Consider the following 16,588-nt stretch of genomic DNA (forward strand, 5'->3'; position numbering starts at 1 on the left):
CGCACTTGTCAAGACAACACACGGTCATCCCTTCTGCCTCAGATCTGGCGGACTCACTAAACACAAATGCATCTTTTGTAAATAATGTCTGAGTGTTGGAGTGTCCCGCTTGGTTATCCATAACTTCTAAAAACAAGAAAATAGTGCTGTCTGGTACGATTAATATAAGGAATTTTAAATGATTTAGACTTTTACTTTACTTTTGATACTTAAGTATATTTTAGCAATTACATTTACTTTTGATACTTAAGTATATTTAGAACCAAATACTTTTAGACTTTTATTTTACTTGAGTAACTTTCTATTAAGGCATCTATACTTTTACTCAAGTATGACAATTGGGTACTTTTCCACCACTGATACTTGCTATACTATTTAAAGACTCCATTCTACATGTTCAAATATTATATGCCAGTCATTGTATTTGTAGGCAAATGCAGCACTCCAGAAAGTTTATTTTAAAAAAGGACTTAAAGACATCTCCTCATTTCACCTATTTATTTTCCTCCGGAAATGCGTTTCGTCTGTTACTGTATGCCTTCATCAGAGCATTAAAAAAGTGCCAAAGCCATTGTTTTTTATATTCAGGTGCCTAGGTGCTAATTACAATTGCCCACACCTGTGGGAGGGCGGTATATAATGGTCATTTTAAAAAAGCATTTGAAAGTATTCAGACCCCTTGACTTTTTCCACGTTTGTTACGTTACAGCCTCTTACAGCCTCAACATTTTCCTCTTCAATCTTCACACAATACCTCGTAACGAAGAAGTGAAAACAGGTTTTAGAAATGTTTTGAAACAGAAATACCTTACTTACATATTGATCATCCTTGAGACGTTTCTACAATTTGATTGGAGTCGACCTGTGGTAAATTCAGTTAATTGGACATGTCAATATGCAATCCCACAGCTGTCAGAGCAAAAACCAAGCCATGAGATAGAAGGAATTGTCTGTATAGCTCCGAGACAGGATTGTTTTGAGGCACAGATCTGGTGAAGGGTACCAAAACATTTCTGGGGCATTGAAGGTCCCCAAGAACACAGTGGCCTCCATCATTATAAAATGGAAGAAGTTTGGAAGCACCAAGGCTCTTCCTAAGGCTGGCTGGCCTCCCGGCAAAACTGAGCAATCGGGGGAGAAGGGCCTTGGTCAGGCAAGGAGGTGACCAAGAACCCGATGGTCACTCTAATCAGAGCTCCAGAGTTCCTCTGTGGAGATGGGTGAACCTTCTGGAATGACAACTATCTCTGCAGCACTCCATCAATTAGGCCTTTATGGTAGAGTGGCCAGACGGAAGTCATTCCTCAGTAAAAGGCACAGGACAGCCGCCTGCTAGGAGTTCACGAAAAGGCACCTAAATGACTCTCAGACGATGAGAAACAAGATTCTCTGGTCTGATGAAACCAAGATTGAACTCTTTGGCCTGAATGCCAAGCGTCACGTCTGGAAGAAACCTGGCACCATCTGGAAGAAACCTGGCACCATCCCTTCTGTGAAGCATGGTGGTGGCAGCATCATGCTGTGGGAACGTTTTTCAGTGGCAGGGACTGGGAGACTAGTCAGGATTAAGGGAAAGATGAGCGGAGCAAAGTACAGAGAGATCCTTGACGAAAACCTCCTCCAGAGTGCCCAGGGGCAAAGGTTCAACTACCAACAGGACAACGACCCTAAGCACACAGCCAAGACAATGCAGGAGTGGCTTCGGAAAACAAGTCTCTGAATGTCCTTAAGTGGCACAGCCAGAGCCCAGACTTGAACCCAATCGAACTTCTCTGGAGAGACCTGAAAATAGCTATATAGCGGCGCACCCCATCTAATCTGACAGAGCTTGAGGTGCTTCAACAAAGTACTGAATAAAAAGTCTGAATAGTTATGTAAATATGATATATATATTTGTTTTATATAAATTTGCTAAAGTTTCCTAAAACCTGTTATTGCTTTGTCATTATGGGTTATTGTGTGTAGATTAATGAGGGGGGAAAAAACGTTTTAATCCATTTTAGATCTTTGGTGCATTTAGTTACTTCCTATTGCAAAGTAAAGCCTACAAAAATAGATGCTTGGGGGAATAGACATCTGGATAGAAAGATTGTAATTGAATTTAGGAATATATATATATATATATATATATATATATATATATATATATATATATATATAAATATATATAAATATATATATATATAAGCATTCAAAATACAGCACAGCCATATAATCTACATGTAGGAACCTCTGTAATCCTATGGGACGGTAAAAAGCCTTTTACAGTAGGAGTGGCATATTAGAAAGCAATTGAAATCTTTAGAAAAAGGCTTTACTCGGTTCTTTAGAGAATACTTCCAGTTGCCTTACGTGTGTGTGCGTGCGTGCGTGCGTGTGTGTGTGTGTACATGTGTTTGTTAACATGCATAAGTATGTGTGTGTGTTTTTTTGTTTTAGACGTGTGGAAAAAGTACAGCTGACTGGAGCATGGTTCTCTAAAGGGGTTTTAGTCTGCACTTTTCAACTTTGTTGAAACACTCATCTGGTCCCATTTAATCATATACTTTGGTAATACCTGGCATCGTTTTGTAAATATGCACTCTTATTTTCACATGAAATATGAAAGCTGACCTTGTGATCCAAGACACCCACTACCTGTAATTGTTGGCATTGTCTCTCAATTGAGGTGTGAATAGATCACTGGTCATGTTAAACTTGTTTCACACCTTTACTTGACAACTTAACTAGCTGAGTGTTGATGAACAACTTGCAGGCATCTCTTTCATTGTCTGACTTAATACTATTTGGGACTCCTTAATTAACACATTTTATTGACTGTATGTTTGTTTTACTCCATGTGTAACTCTGTGTCGTTGTATCTGTCGAACTGCTTTGCTTTATCTTGGCCAGGTCGCAATTGTAAATGAGAACTTGTTCTCAACTTGCCTACCTGGTTAAATAAAGGTGAAATAAATAAATTCAAAAAAATATATTTAAAGATGCAATAGGTCCGTTTTTTTAAATATTTGAATTTGTGTGATATCCATAGTTGGATAAATGAAAGGTCATGATTTATTTGCTTCATCTTGGATAGCCTATACATCTCCATAAAAGAGTATATATAGATTTTTCCCCACCAATAAGTCAGATTTGTCCGGCATACTACATAAACTAAAGATAACTGTGTCATTTTAGGAGAAAAGGGCAGTTATGCTTTTTCTTCAAAGGTTTAAGAACTAGCCCCGCCTTAATGATACACAGTCTGATTTTCTGCTCCCAATAGTTGGAGCGACTGTTCCACTGTCAGTCTTGAAGGTTGCCTCGTGCGTAGTGGGTAAACGGTGCGGAGAGGAGACGGATATTTCGCTGCTCTCACACATAGGCTACACGCTATCAAAGAGGCTGAATTAAGATAGCCTGAATCTTAAGTAAAATATTTAAGTAAAAAAAAAAATCTTGAGTAGGATATAATAAAACCCATGTTTTTGTGAAGAGCGTTCATCAGACCATATGGTAGTGACTTTGGTGGCACAACTTCTCCTTTGCTTCTGAACAGCCAGAGTCGGTGAACAATTTGAGAACAGTGAGCAAAATGTTCAAGCCAAACAGAGGACATCAAAAGCGGTGAATTTGGATATCGTTGGATTTAAAAGACGGATCCCTATAAGAGCAGTGAATCAATCAAACTTATGGCGTGAAGGTAAGAGCATATCTTGCTCTGACACCTTAAACACAGGTATAATTCTCATTAAATTGACACGGTGTCCACATTGAAGAGTAGACATAGGCTACCCGATGCCTGCACTATGAAGGAAAGTGGAGACTAGATCCAGTTGCTTAAAGTGATATTTCAAGATCATACTGTAGTTATTCGTTTTTTTTGTTGCATTTAGTGAATGATTCTCCCACTTAAGTTTTCAATTAGTAACAATTTGCGCACGCCTGAATTGTATAAATTGATGAGGTATGGAGTCATTTATTATGTTAGACCATATGCTGTATGGCAGTGATCATTTCATGATCAACTAAATTATGTGCTCCAGGCTATAACATTTCACGCGTGCGTTTGCATGCGTGCCTGCGTGCGTTATTATGTGTGGGCTTTTGCGAGTGTGCCTGCGTGCATAAATATGGATGAGTCTGCTTACTTAAGTTTGTGGCGTGTGTGTGCATACGTGCGTGCGTGCGTGCCTGCGAGCGCGCGCGTGTGTGTGTTTGTTTGAATGCTCTCTGCATCAATTGTCTGTCGATTTAGGGATCGTTTCTGTGTAATATGTCACAGGTATAAATACAGCATGACAAGGTTGCCCGTTGGTCTTCTTCAAAGGCCTCGACGGAAAGGGCAAAGCAAACGGATGATTGTACACGCACTCACCACTAGTAAGCCATTTAAAGACTTACCGAATGTTTATGGTCTGCCCTGCTCCATAGATGGTGTGTGTGTTTGTGATCCCATGAAGGAACTGCCTGTGCCTCTCATGCAGCTTCTTGTTCCTATCAACAGCCTCTGAGAATAGCAGCACCATCTTTAGTGTTTCTTAAATGTGTTGCCTTAGCATATAATCTATTAGTATATACATTATACAGTAGGATATATCTAAATCAATGTACGGTGTTGTGTTTTGACTATACTCTATACTATAGCACTTTTGTATTTGTATTTATCATCTACTAGCCAAGGCAGCAGCTACTCTTTCTGGGGGCCATATCATGTACAATACATTTCACCACAGATTTCACAACACCGTAAGTGTGTGCCCTCAGACCGCTACTCTACTACCACATATCTACAACACAAAATCCATGTGTACATGTGTGTAAGTGCGTGTGTTATCGTGTGTGTATGCATGTGGCTGTGCCTGTGTGTATGTCTCTTCACAGTCCCCACTGTTCCATAAGGTGTATTTGATTTAGCTAAAACAGTGTTTTGTCCCTCACAAGTAAATGATTAGATGAGCAATGAAAAATAAGGTGTGATCCACAGTCGGCAGTCATACCCACGACCAAAGATGACAATGATAATGATGATAATAATTGTTATTTTCATGGTTGCTCATTTAATAATTCACTTTTTTTGTTGCACAAAATGCCAACAGGCTTTTGATACATATTTAAAGCAATTACACAATTACTGAGAAATACCAATTAGCCTGAATGGTGCCAAAGATTAAAACGACTCAATACTCTCCAACTGCAGAGGAACATCCTTAGATGCAAACTGCGGAGAGACGGGGAATAAATGTACACACGGTGTGCTCCAATTACTTAAGCCACAGAAAATAACAACCATTACTGCTACTGGATTGCAGTGATTTTTGGTCTTAACAAGCTACGTTATGCTTCTTTTATGATTATTTCTGCCTGTGCTGTCCATTGCCTCGCTTACTGGTAGGTCGGAAGCTTATAGCTCCATACCATCTCAATACGATCCTCTTAGCTCTCTGGTTACTCTGCACTGTATCTCACTCTTGTGCTGCTGATGGCAGTCCAAGCTGCTGAAATTACCTGGGGGGGGCTGAGTTGGGGACACCCTGCGTATAGATGGCCTTCCCTAGCTGTTTCTGAATGAGAATGATTCTAAGAAGTAGAACAATCTGGCTTTGTTTACATGCTTGAGTCATGGTTGGTTTGTTTGGAGGTAGACTGTAGGCTTCAGCAGATGTCCCCCTGACAGATAGCTAGCTGTCTCCCATTATTTACGAAGATGCTCCATTGAATAGTTGAGACATCAACACACTTGTACTGTAGTCTGCCAATACACCATGGCTTATGTTATGCATATCTTCAGGTTCGATAACAACAACCTTAAAATAATAGTACAGGCATAGTTTTCTGGTGTGGTAGTCATTATGTGACATTGAAAGCTCATTTACATTGGGGTTTTCACATGTCAATCATTTAAATTGTTTTGGAATTGGAATTTGTAACCAACAACTAGAATAATATGGTATAGCTCGAATGATATTCCCACTTCGAGTCCCTTTTTCTGAGTGTGTCAACTGCCAGACTTTTCTTGTGAGCAATAATCACTGAAAGGAAAGGAGATGGAATGAGGCAATTAAAGTCCAAAAACCTATAAAAGAGATGGTCCACTTATGATGGTGCAGATTACAGTCTTCTGGTGTATCTGGTCATTAAGGGGCTGTCGATGTCAACATAATGGAGGGGTGTAAAGTGTCCGACCAGGAATGAGCATGATATGTATTTCACGGCATGTGTGATATGTTCAGGCAAAGGAGACAAGGGGAGAAGAGAGAGGATGCGAGGAGTATGAAATTGAGATCTTCCCACGATAACCTTCCCTACTGTGCAAATGCCTGTATAAATCTTCAGTTGGCCCTTAGTCCCTTTGAACTCTTATCCTAAGCTGATCAAAACGTCATACATCTTGCGTCACACTTGATTGAAATGTATCCTGACAAACCTTATTTAAACAAATGGTCCATGGTGAAATCCTCGCCTTATCGTAAGCAAGCAGTCTAGGTTATTTTGGGTGCTTAGAAGCAGAGATCCTTTCTCCCCCTCTATCTCTCTCTCATCCACTGCAGGATTATAAAGAGACAATGCTCCCCTGGGAGACGTTTTACTCCTTTAGTCAGAGTCAGGCTAAATTGTCAAAGCTCTCTCCACACACATATGCACACGCGTGCGCACAACCATGCTCACAGGCATACACACACATTCATGTGGATGTCCTCTATGGTTACTTCTGCATGGCAAGATGAAGTATCACAGGTACAGTAGTGGTACGTGGGTAAAATCACCAGGGAAGCCAAGCCAAGAAAAAACGATTTAATTCCATTGCTGTTTGCTCTATAACCTGTTAGTTCATATGCCGTGACACCATTATATACACAGTTGAAGTCGGGAAGTTTACACACACTTAGGTTGGAGTCATTAAAACTCATTTTTCAACCACTCCACACATTTCTTGTTAACAAACTATATGGGAAGTCCGTTAGGACATCTACTTTGTGCATGACACAAGTCTTTTTTCCAACAATTGTTTACAGACAGATTATTTCACTTATAATTCAGTGTATGACAATTCCAGTGGGTCAGAAGTTTACATACACTAAGTTGACTGTGCCTTTAAACAGCTTGGAAAATTACAGAAAATAATGTAATGGCTTCTGATAGGCTAATTGACATAATTTGAGTCAATTGGAGGTGTACCTGTGGATGTATTTCAAGGCCTACCTTTCAAACTCAGTGCCTCTTTTCTTGACATCCTGGGAAAGTAAAAAGTCCTCAGAAAATAATTGTAGACCTCCACAGGTCTGGATCATCCTTGGGAGCAATTTCCAAACACCTGAAGGTACCAGGTTCATCTGTAAAAACAATAGTACGTGAGTATAAACATCATACCGCTCAGGAAGGAGACGCGTTCTGTCTCCTAGAGATGAACGTATTGGTGCGAAAAAAGTGCAAATCAATCCCAGAACAACATCAAAGAACCTTGTGAAGATGCTGGAGGAAACAGGTACAAAAGTATCTATATCCACAGTAAAACGAGTCCTATATCGACATAACCTGAACGGCCGGTCAGCAAGGAAGTATCCACTGCTCCAAAACCGCCAAAAAGCCAGTGTCATGTTTTGTCTTATTTTGTCTTGTCATTTTGCTTTTCCCTCTGTTCGTTTTCCCCCTGCTGGTCTTTTTAGGTTCGTTCCCCTTTTTCTCTCTCCCTTCCTCTCTCTCTTCTCTCTATCGTTCCGTTCCTGCTCCCAGCTGTTCCTATTCCCCTAATCAATCATTTAGTCTTCCCACACCTGTTCCTTATCTTTTCCCCTGATTAGAGTCCCTATTTCTTCCCTTGTTTTCCGTTCCTGTCCTGTCGGATCCTTGTCTATTGTTCACCGTGCTGTGTTTGTGTATCGCCCTGTCGTGTCGTGTTTCCCTCAGATGCTGCGTGGTGAGCAGGTGTCTGAGTCTGCTAAGTTCAAGTGCCTTCCCGAGGCAACCTGCTGTTCAAGATCGAGTCTCCAGTCTGTTCTCGTCATTACGAGTGGAAATTGTGTTTTTTGATTGTATTTTACTTTACTGGATTAAAGACTCTGTTTTCGCCAAGTCGCTTTTGGGTCCTCATTCACCTGCATAACAGAAGGATCCGACCAAGAATGGACCCAGCGACTATGGATTCTCTCTACTCTACTCTCGAGTTCCAGGGAGCGATGCTCGGCAGACACGAGCAGGAATTGTCTGCTGCTCGACATGCCGTTGAGACCCTGGCCGCTCAGGTCTCCGACCTCTCAGGACAGTATCAGAGTCTTCGTCTCGTGTCACCAGCTACTTCCGGTTCTTCCGAGCCTCCGGAACCTAGGGTTAATAACCCACCATGTTATTCTGGGCAGCCCACTGAGTGCCGCTCCTTTCTCACCCAGTGTGATATAGTGTTCTCTCTCCAACCCAACACATACTCAAGAGAGAGAGCTCGGATTGCCTACGTCATATCACTCCTTACTGGTCGGGCTCGGCAGTGGGGCACAGCTATCTGGGAGGCAAGCGCTGAGTGTACTAACAATTATCTGAACTTTAAAGAGGAGATGATAAGGGTTTTTGATCGCTCAGTTTTTGGGAAAGAAGCTTCCTGGTCCCTGTCTTCCCTATGTCAAGGTAATCGATCCATAACGGATTACTCTATAGAGTTTCGCACTCTTGCTGCCTCCAGTAACTGGAACGAGCAGGCGTTGCTCGCTCGTTTTCTGGAGGGACTCCACGCTAAGGTTAAGGATGAGATTCTCTCTCGGGAGGTTCCATCCAGCGTGGATTCTTTGATTGAACTCGCTATTCGCATTGAACGACGGGTAGATCTTCGTCACCGAGCTCATTCGCGTTAACTGTGTCTCCCTCTCTCCGACACTACCGTCTTTCCCCACTGACTCAGGTGTTGAGCCCATGCAGCTGGGGGTATTCGCATCTCGACTAAGGAGAGGGAACGGAGAATCACCAACCGCCTCTGTCTCTATTGCGGTTCCGCTGGTCATTTTGTCATTTCATGTCCAGTTAAAGGCCAGAGCTCATCAGTAAGCGGAGGGCGACTGATAAGCGCTACTAGACGGTCCTCTCCGTCAAGTACATGTACTACCTTACCGGTCCATCTACGCTGGACCGGATTGGCAGCTTCCTGCAGTGCATTAATAGACTCTGGGGCAGAGGGCTGTTTTATGGACGAAGCCTGGGCGCGGGAACATGACATTCCTCTCAGACAGTTAGGGAGCCCACGGTCATGTTTGCCTTGGATGGTAGTTCTCCCCAGTATATTATATGAAACACTACCTTTAACCCTCACTGTATCTGGTAACCATAGTGAGACCATTTCTTTTTGATTTTTTGTTCACCTTTTACACCTGTTGTTTTGGGTCATCCCTGGCTAGTGTGTCATAATCCTTCTTTTGATTGGTCTAGTAATTCTATCCTTTCCTGGAACGTTTCTTGTCATGTGAAGTGTTTAATGTCTGCTATTTCTCCTGTTTGTTCTGTCCCCTCTTCTCAGGAGGAACCTGGTGATTTGACAGGTGTTCCGGAGGAGTATCATGGTCTGCGCACGGTCTTCAGTCGGTCCAGAACCAACTCCCTTCCTCCTCACCGGTCGTATGATTGTTGTCCTGTTCTCTTCAAGAAGCGTTTTGCATCCGCTCCTATCCTTGTTGCACCTGACGTCACTAAACCGTTTATTGTTGAGGTTGTTTGTCGGGGGTGGGCGTGGGAGCCATTCTGTCCCAGCGCTCCGATACTGACGATGGGGTCCACCCTTGTGCGTATTTTCTCATCGCCTGTCACCGTCGGAACGTAACTATGAAGCCGCGAGCTGCTCGCCATCCGTTTGGCCCTAGGCAAATGGCGGCAGTGGTTGGAGGGGCGACCGTTCCTTTTGTCGTTTGGACTGACCAAAAGAATTTTGAGTACATCCGTTATGCCAAACGACTGAATGCGCGTCATGCTCGTTGGGCGTTGTTTTTCGCTCGTTTCGAGTTCGTTATTTCTTATTGCCCGGGTACTAAGAACACCAAGCCTCATGCTTTATCCCGTCTCTTTAGTTCTTCTGTGGCTTCTACCGATCCCGAGGGGATCCTTCCTGTTGGGCGTGTTGTCGGGTTGACTGTCTGGGGAATTGAGAGACAGGTTAAGCAAGCACTCACGCACACTGCGTCGCCGCGCGCTTGTCCTAGTAACCTTCTTTTCAGTCTGCTGGCCATCCCGGCGTTCGGGGTACGCTTGCTTCTATTCGCCAGCGGTTTTGGTGGCCTACTCAGGAGCGTGACACGCGCCGTTTCGTGGCTGCGTGTTCAGACTGCGCGCAGAAGTCTGGTAATTTTTTTCTGCTTCTGCTCCTGGTCTTGCTGGGTCTCAGTCTGTTTCATCGCATCTCTCCTGTTCTTGTTCCTGCCCTTGCTGTGTCTCAGTCTGTCCCTAGTTGTTACTCTCCTGGCCTGTTTGGTCCTGTTTGCTCTAAAGCTTTCAGTTCTCTAAATACGGTCCTGAGGAGAGGAGTTGGGTTCTTTCTCGGGACGTGCTGGACCGTTTGTGATCTATGATTTCCTCCGTTGCCGCCAGTGTTCCTCCTCGAGCGCCAGGAGGCGCTCGGTGAGTGGGGGGTACTGTCATGTTTTGTCTTATTTTGTCTTGTCATTTTGCTTTTCCCTCTGTTCGTTTTTCCCCTGCTGGTCTTTTTAGGGTTCCCCTTTTTCTCTCTCCCTTCCTCTCTCTCTTCTCTCTATCGTTCCGTTCCTGCTCCCAGCTGTTCCTATTCCCCTAATCAATCATTTAGTCTTCCCACACCTGTTCCTTATCTTTTCCCTGATTAGAGTCCCTATCCTGTCGGATCCTTGTCTATTGTTCACCGTGCTGTGTTTGTGTATCGCCCTGTCGTGTCGTGTTTCCCTCAGATGCTGCGTGGTGAGCAGGTGTCTGAGTCTGCTAAGTTCAAGTGCCTTCCCGAGGCAACCTGCTGTTCAAGATCGAGTCTCCAGTCTGTTCTCGTCAACTGGATTAAAGACTCTGTTTTCGCCAAGTCGCTTTTGGGTCCTCATTCACCTGCATAACAGCCAGACTACGGTTTGCAACTGCACATAGGGAAGATCTTTCATGCCCTGGCCATAGAGGTTTTTATTCTCTATTTTGGTTAGACCAGGGTGTGACTAGGGTGGGCATTCTAGTTTCTTTATTTCTATGTTTTCTATTTCTTTGTTTTTTTGCCGAGTGTGGTTCCCAATCAGAGGCAGCTGTTTATCTTTGTCTCTGATTGGGGATCACATATAAATTGTCATTCTCCTTTTGGTGTTTGTGAGATCTTGTTTTTTGTTAGCTCTGTGAAGCCTGCAGAACGCGGCGTTCTTTTGTTGTTTTGTTTGGTGTTCTGAGTAAATAAATAATTATGAACACTTACCACGCGCACCTTGGTCTCTTTCTGACGACAAACGTTACAAGATGGTACTTTTTGGAGAAATGTCCTCTGGTCTGATGAAACAAAAATAGAACTGTTTGGCCATAATGACCATCATTATGTTTGGAGGAAAAAGGGGGAGGCTTGCAAGCTGAAGAACACCATCCCAGCCGGGAAGCACCTGGGGTGGCAGCATCATGTTGTGGGGGTGCTTTGCTACAGGAGGGACTGGTGCACTTCACAAAATAGATGGCATCATGAGGGTGGAAAATTATGTGGATGTATTGAAGCAACATCTCAAGACATCAGTCAGGACGTTAAAGCTTGTTTGCAAATGGGTCTTCCAAATGGACAATGACCCCAAGCATACTTCCAAAGTTGTGGCAAAATGGCTTCATGACAAAAAAGTAAAGGTATTAGAGTGGCCATCACAGAGCCCTGACCTCAATCCTATAGAAAATGTGTGGGCAGAACTGAAAAACCGTGTGCGAGCAAGGAGGCCGACAACCCTGACTACATCAGCTCTGTCAGGAGGAATGGGCCAAAATTCACCCAACTTATTGTGGGAAGCTTGTGGAAGGCTACCCGAAACGTTTGACCCAAGTTAAACAATTTAAAGGCAATCTTACCAAATACTAATTGAGTGTATGTAAACATCTGACCCACTGGGAATGTGATGAAAGAAATAAAAGCTGAAATAAATCATTCTCTCTACTATTATTCTGACATTTGACATTCTTAAAATAAAGTGGCGATCCTAACTGACCTAGGACAGGGGATTTTTACTCGGATGAAATGTCAGGGATTGTGGAAAAACTGAGTTTAAATGTATTTGGTTAAGGTGTATGTAAACTTCTGACTTCAACTGTATATTCCAGTTCACAGGTAAAAGATGTACAAAAAGATACATGTTCGGCTCCACAAGTAACTACCTACAGGTTCCAGACAACGATTGTCCAAATGACTGACTATTGTGCACAGATTGACAACGAGAGGGGGAAGAAAGGAAGAGAAAGAAAGAAAGAAAGAAAGAAAGAAAGAAAGAAGAAAAGTGCTTGAGAGACATGAAATCTCTTAACAATTATCTCAGTGTGCGACATGTTCAGTCAAAGGACCATTAACTGTGAATGTGGTACTAGATCTGGGCGGATCCCCTTAGACATTTAGTCAGAAATACTAGCTTTAGTTTATGCCTTGGCGCAAACAGATGTTTGGGGACAATGACAGACCTGCGGTGTGTAGGGAACAACATTTTCCCAGCGTTGAAGTGCAGAACCTCTCTTTTTGTGATTGTAGTCGAGAAACGCTTCAAGAATATCTAAATGTTAGACTACGCAGTGTGGCTTAGAGTGTGTATAGTTTAAATAGCTTTTGAATTGCAGTTTGGAATTTTTCCTCAAACTGGTACCGAACCTGTATAACCTTTACTGTGGGCTTTGATACACTAATGGTCCAATCAAATAGGTTCTTACTAAAGGTTTACATCTGGAAATAGCATGTACCCATTTGTAACATAACGGGCATTCATTCATTAAAAGGTTTAGTGTTGTTAAATCAATAATATCTCTGTAATTACTTCTGTGTGTGATTCATAGTCTCTATAGGCTCTCCTTTCATCATTTTGTCCTTGTTCTCTCTCAGATTGAACCGTCCTACACACAGTTTGAGTTTCACGTTTCAAGTTTTAACGTCACAGCGACAGGTACGGTGAAATTTCTTTCAAACTCAAAACCCAACAATGCAATAATAAATAACAATGTAACACTAGAAAAAAAACACACGAGAAATAAGGAGAAACATAAAGAACACAATAAGTAAGTAAGTAAGCATATTAGTAAGCATATTATATACAGGGTAGGGCTGACCCCATTTAGTCGACTGGTCGACACATGATTTGCGCCTGTCTCAGTGGTCTAATCCATTGCGGAGGCCATTGGGATGGCACAGTCCCATCACTCTTAAGACATGATACTGAATTGCACTAATGGTGCAACTCTAATAAATCGAATGTTATTTTAGAACAAATGCGCTTTCTCCCACATTGGAGACGGTCGCTGTCCGCACTTCTGCAACAGTCTTCAGTGCGCTGTAGAATTGGCACCTATGTTGCTATGTGCATGATATCAAAGTTAACCAGCATATTGGGATTGAGAACAATGTGGCGGAGGCAGCAGCACGGAACAGCCTTTGCCTTAGCCTAATTGTCGAAGACAATTGAGTAGAGAGGAAACCCCAACTTAATTAGATCTATAATCAATAGCCTCACTGTTAAATGTGCCTGGCTTTATAAATCATCCATATATATCAACAGAAATAAGACAGATCTCGCTTCTGTTGCCTGTTTGAGTGTTTGTTTAATAGCCTACTGATTCCGTGAGCACCAAGTCTTGTGCAACGGAAGAATGTCGAATAAAGCAGTTTCACAGATTTGGTTGTTTTTCATCTTCACTACGCTGTAATAAAGGCTTTCCAATTTTTTCCCGAGTTAGAACAGACTGGTATTACTTACAATTGATTTAGTGTTGTTGCCTTGTATAACCACCATCAAGCTTTTGGCCTTTTAGTCTTAATAGCGTAACTTCCTTAGGCCTATATTTCAAAATATAGGCTACTGTGTCTATCAATCAACCAATCATTAATTAGTTCATGCAATCACACAGCATATGAGACATTCATGTTTTGAAATGCAATGAAGCATTTTAGTTTTAAAATTAAATAACAAAGGGAGCTTTGTATAATTTGCCTGAACAAGAAATAAACCGCAGTTCGCGAAAGCATGCAACTGTTTTTAGTCTTCTGTAATAAAGGCTTTATATATTTATATATTTTTCATTAAAACAGACTCTCTGGTACACTTATTTATTTAGTGTTGTTTACACTGTTCCAAATGGTCAGAAAAATAATCATATTGTAATCTAACAGGAACTGTTTGGCAGACATAATGCTCACGCAGTGCTTGCTCCTATACCCTTCTTTATCTGGATCTCCAGTAGATTCCACGACTAAGTCAAATGTCTTCCACAGATCTGACTTCCCCTTTCCCCCCTGAGCAACCAGTAAACATTCACCCCTTTTCAAGTTTCTTTGTCACGTCGTCCGCATACATTTAGCTGTCACGTGTTACTGTGTTCGGAGTTTGTTATAATCAATTTATTGATGTGATTGTGATATGCTGTAGGTCCGGCCCTATTGGTCACATGCATGCGGTGCTTACATGTCTCACGTAAAGAGAGCATGGGTTGGGGAAATAGGGAATTTAATTCCTAAACAAATTAGGGATTTGTAGGCATACTGTGTAAGAAACTAAATGGCTGAATGTACGTTGCAGCTTCAGCACAGACAGTGCAATAAACACTTGCTGTGCCGTGGTGCCTTTTCACAACAGTAGGGAAGAGAGCGAGACAACATGCACCAGTCACACAGGCACTCAATGTCATTTTTTTAACACTGACATCGGACTTTTTCTTGAGTTATTTGTGTGTCTTAATTATTTAATCAAACAGTGTGCTTAAAGCATCAGACAAGATTAGTGCATATGCAGTTGATTTTAGTCAAACATATAGTGTGTGTCTGTATATATACATATGGAAAAAAATATGTTTAAACATTTCAACCAATCGATTGGTTGAAAGAAAAGGATGACTCTTGGCCAACCAAGTTTTTTTTGGGTCGGGGACAGCCCTAATACAGGGTCAGTTCCAATACCCTATATTTGCTATGTGCAGGGATACTGGAGTGATGTACTGTAAGTAAGTATGTATAGGGGTAAGATGACTAGGCAACAGGATATGAGATATAGAGAGTAGCAACAGCTTGTATGTGAGTTGGTGTGTGTGTGTGTGGAGTCAGTATAAATGTAAGTGCATATTATGTGTGAGTGAGAAGATGGTGTGTGTGTGTGTGTGTGTGTGTGTGTGTGTGTGTGTGTGTGTGTGTGTGTGTGTGTGTGTGTGTGTGTGTGTGTGTGTGTGTGTGTGTGTGTGTGTGTGTGTGTGTGTGTGTGTGTGTGAGTGTGTAATAGAGACAGTGCAAAATACTGAAATAAAAGGTCAATGAAAATACAAGGTTAACTCAGATAGTCAGTGTAGCTATTTTGTTTAGATCTGAAAGACTACTAATGACCTTTTAGATATGAGGGACTACGCTGTTCAGTTTTTAAAAGATCTTTGGTGTGGAGAGCACCGTGGCATCAAGTATCAAGATTTTTTGGGGCATCAAGACAATTGAGTGAGTTTTGCCAGATGTAATGAATTTACCATAGAATGCTGGGTATTTATTGAATCTTCATTGGGGAAAGTAGAAACAAACATGGCAAAGGGAAACTTTAAAAGTTAACAAAGGGAAAACCGTCGTAGAAAAGCGCAACTTTTAAATTGAGATGTATTGTGGCAGCATGACTACATACACAAATTAAACTCTTTAGTTAAAAAAATAAAATAATAATATTCACAAACCCATGGCAAACATCTCAAACAGGCAAAATGTTAAATAAATCTATGTCATTCACTGTTTGCTAGTTGCTTCAGCTAGGGCTTTATCTACAAGCATGAGCTTCACCTGGGTCTCCTATGCAGACAGCTGAGTAGGAAAGTAGGCAAAGGACCTCACCAGAGACATGGCTTGTTGTTAGGAAAGAGCATCCTCACAACCTAATGAGGCAATTGGAGGCTTGTTAACGTCCCCCTTCTCTGCTTCCTCCAACAGACAGATGCTCCACAGCTTCCCACATTACTTTATTTGAGTAGCTAGTTGATAACATCAGTAGAACAACTACCTGGTTTCTAGTACATTCTGATAGCATGTCTGGGCATGCCTAAAGATAGGATTGTTATTGGTTCCCAATGCTTACATTGCAGTTTATGGATGGACATATAATCTGGGTCAGTTCAACTGGTGTGAACTTTGATTGTTGTCTTCTCGAACCCATCTGGAGGTTCGTAAATATTTCATTAGAAGGATTCTATCAAAAGTGCAGGCCTTTTATTCCTATATTGTCTTCTCACAAATATGGTCAAAATCAAAATGTTGCTGTCAGTGTATAGGAATGTTTACTGTCTTTTACTGGGGCACAGGTTGTATCAATCGTGAGTAATGTAAAGCATTCATATGAGCATTTTTCTTCCTCAATGTTTGCAGCATTCACCAGTGTTAGCAACTCGAACAGGTAAACAAACAATTGCCCCAGCTGTAAAATATGTGACCAGCGAATCTCTTCCATAA

At 41.9% G+C, this 16,588-nt stretch overlaps 1 protein-coding gene across 6 annotated transcripts in view; it reads left to right on the forward strand.

The window, feature by feature from the left end:
* Positions 1-3,302: 3,302 nt before the first annotated feature.
* The window catches only part of drd2a (dopamine receptor D2a), a 32,301-nt gene continuing 19,015 nt past the window's right edge, over positions 3,303-16,588 (forward strand). For all 6 annotated transcript variants that reach the window (XM_046294911.1, XM_046294909.1, XM_046294913.1 and 3 more), the window contains exon 1: positions 3,303-3,682. The gene's annotated coding sequence lies outside the window, so the exon portion shown is untranslated. The remainder of the gene's footprint in view (positions 3,683-16,588) is intronic.

The sequence above is a fragment of the Oncorhynchus gorbuscha genome, linkage group LG13 (assembly GCF_021184085.1).
Source record: "Oncorhynchus gorbuscha isolate QuinsamMale2020 ecotype Even-year linkage group LG13, OgorEven_v1.0, whole genome shotgun sequence".
NCBI classification, from domain to species: domain Eukaryota; kingdom Metazoa; phylum Chordata; class Actinopteri; order Salmoniformes; family Salmonidae; genus Oncorhynchus; species Oncorhynchus gorbuscha.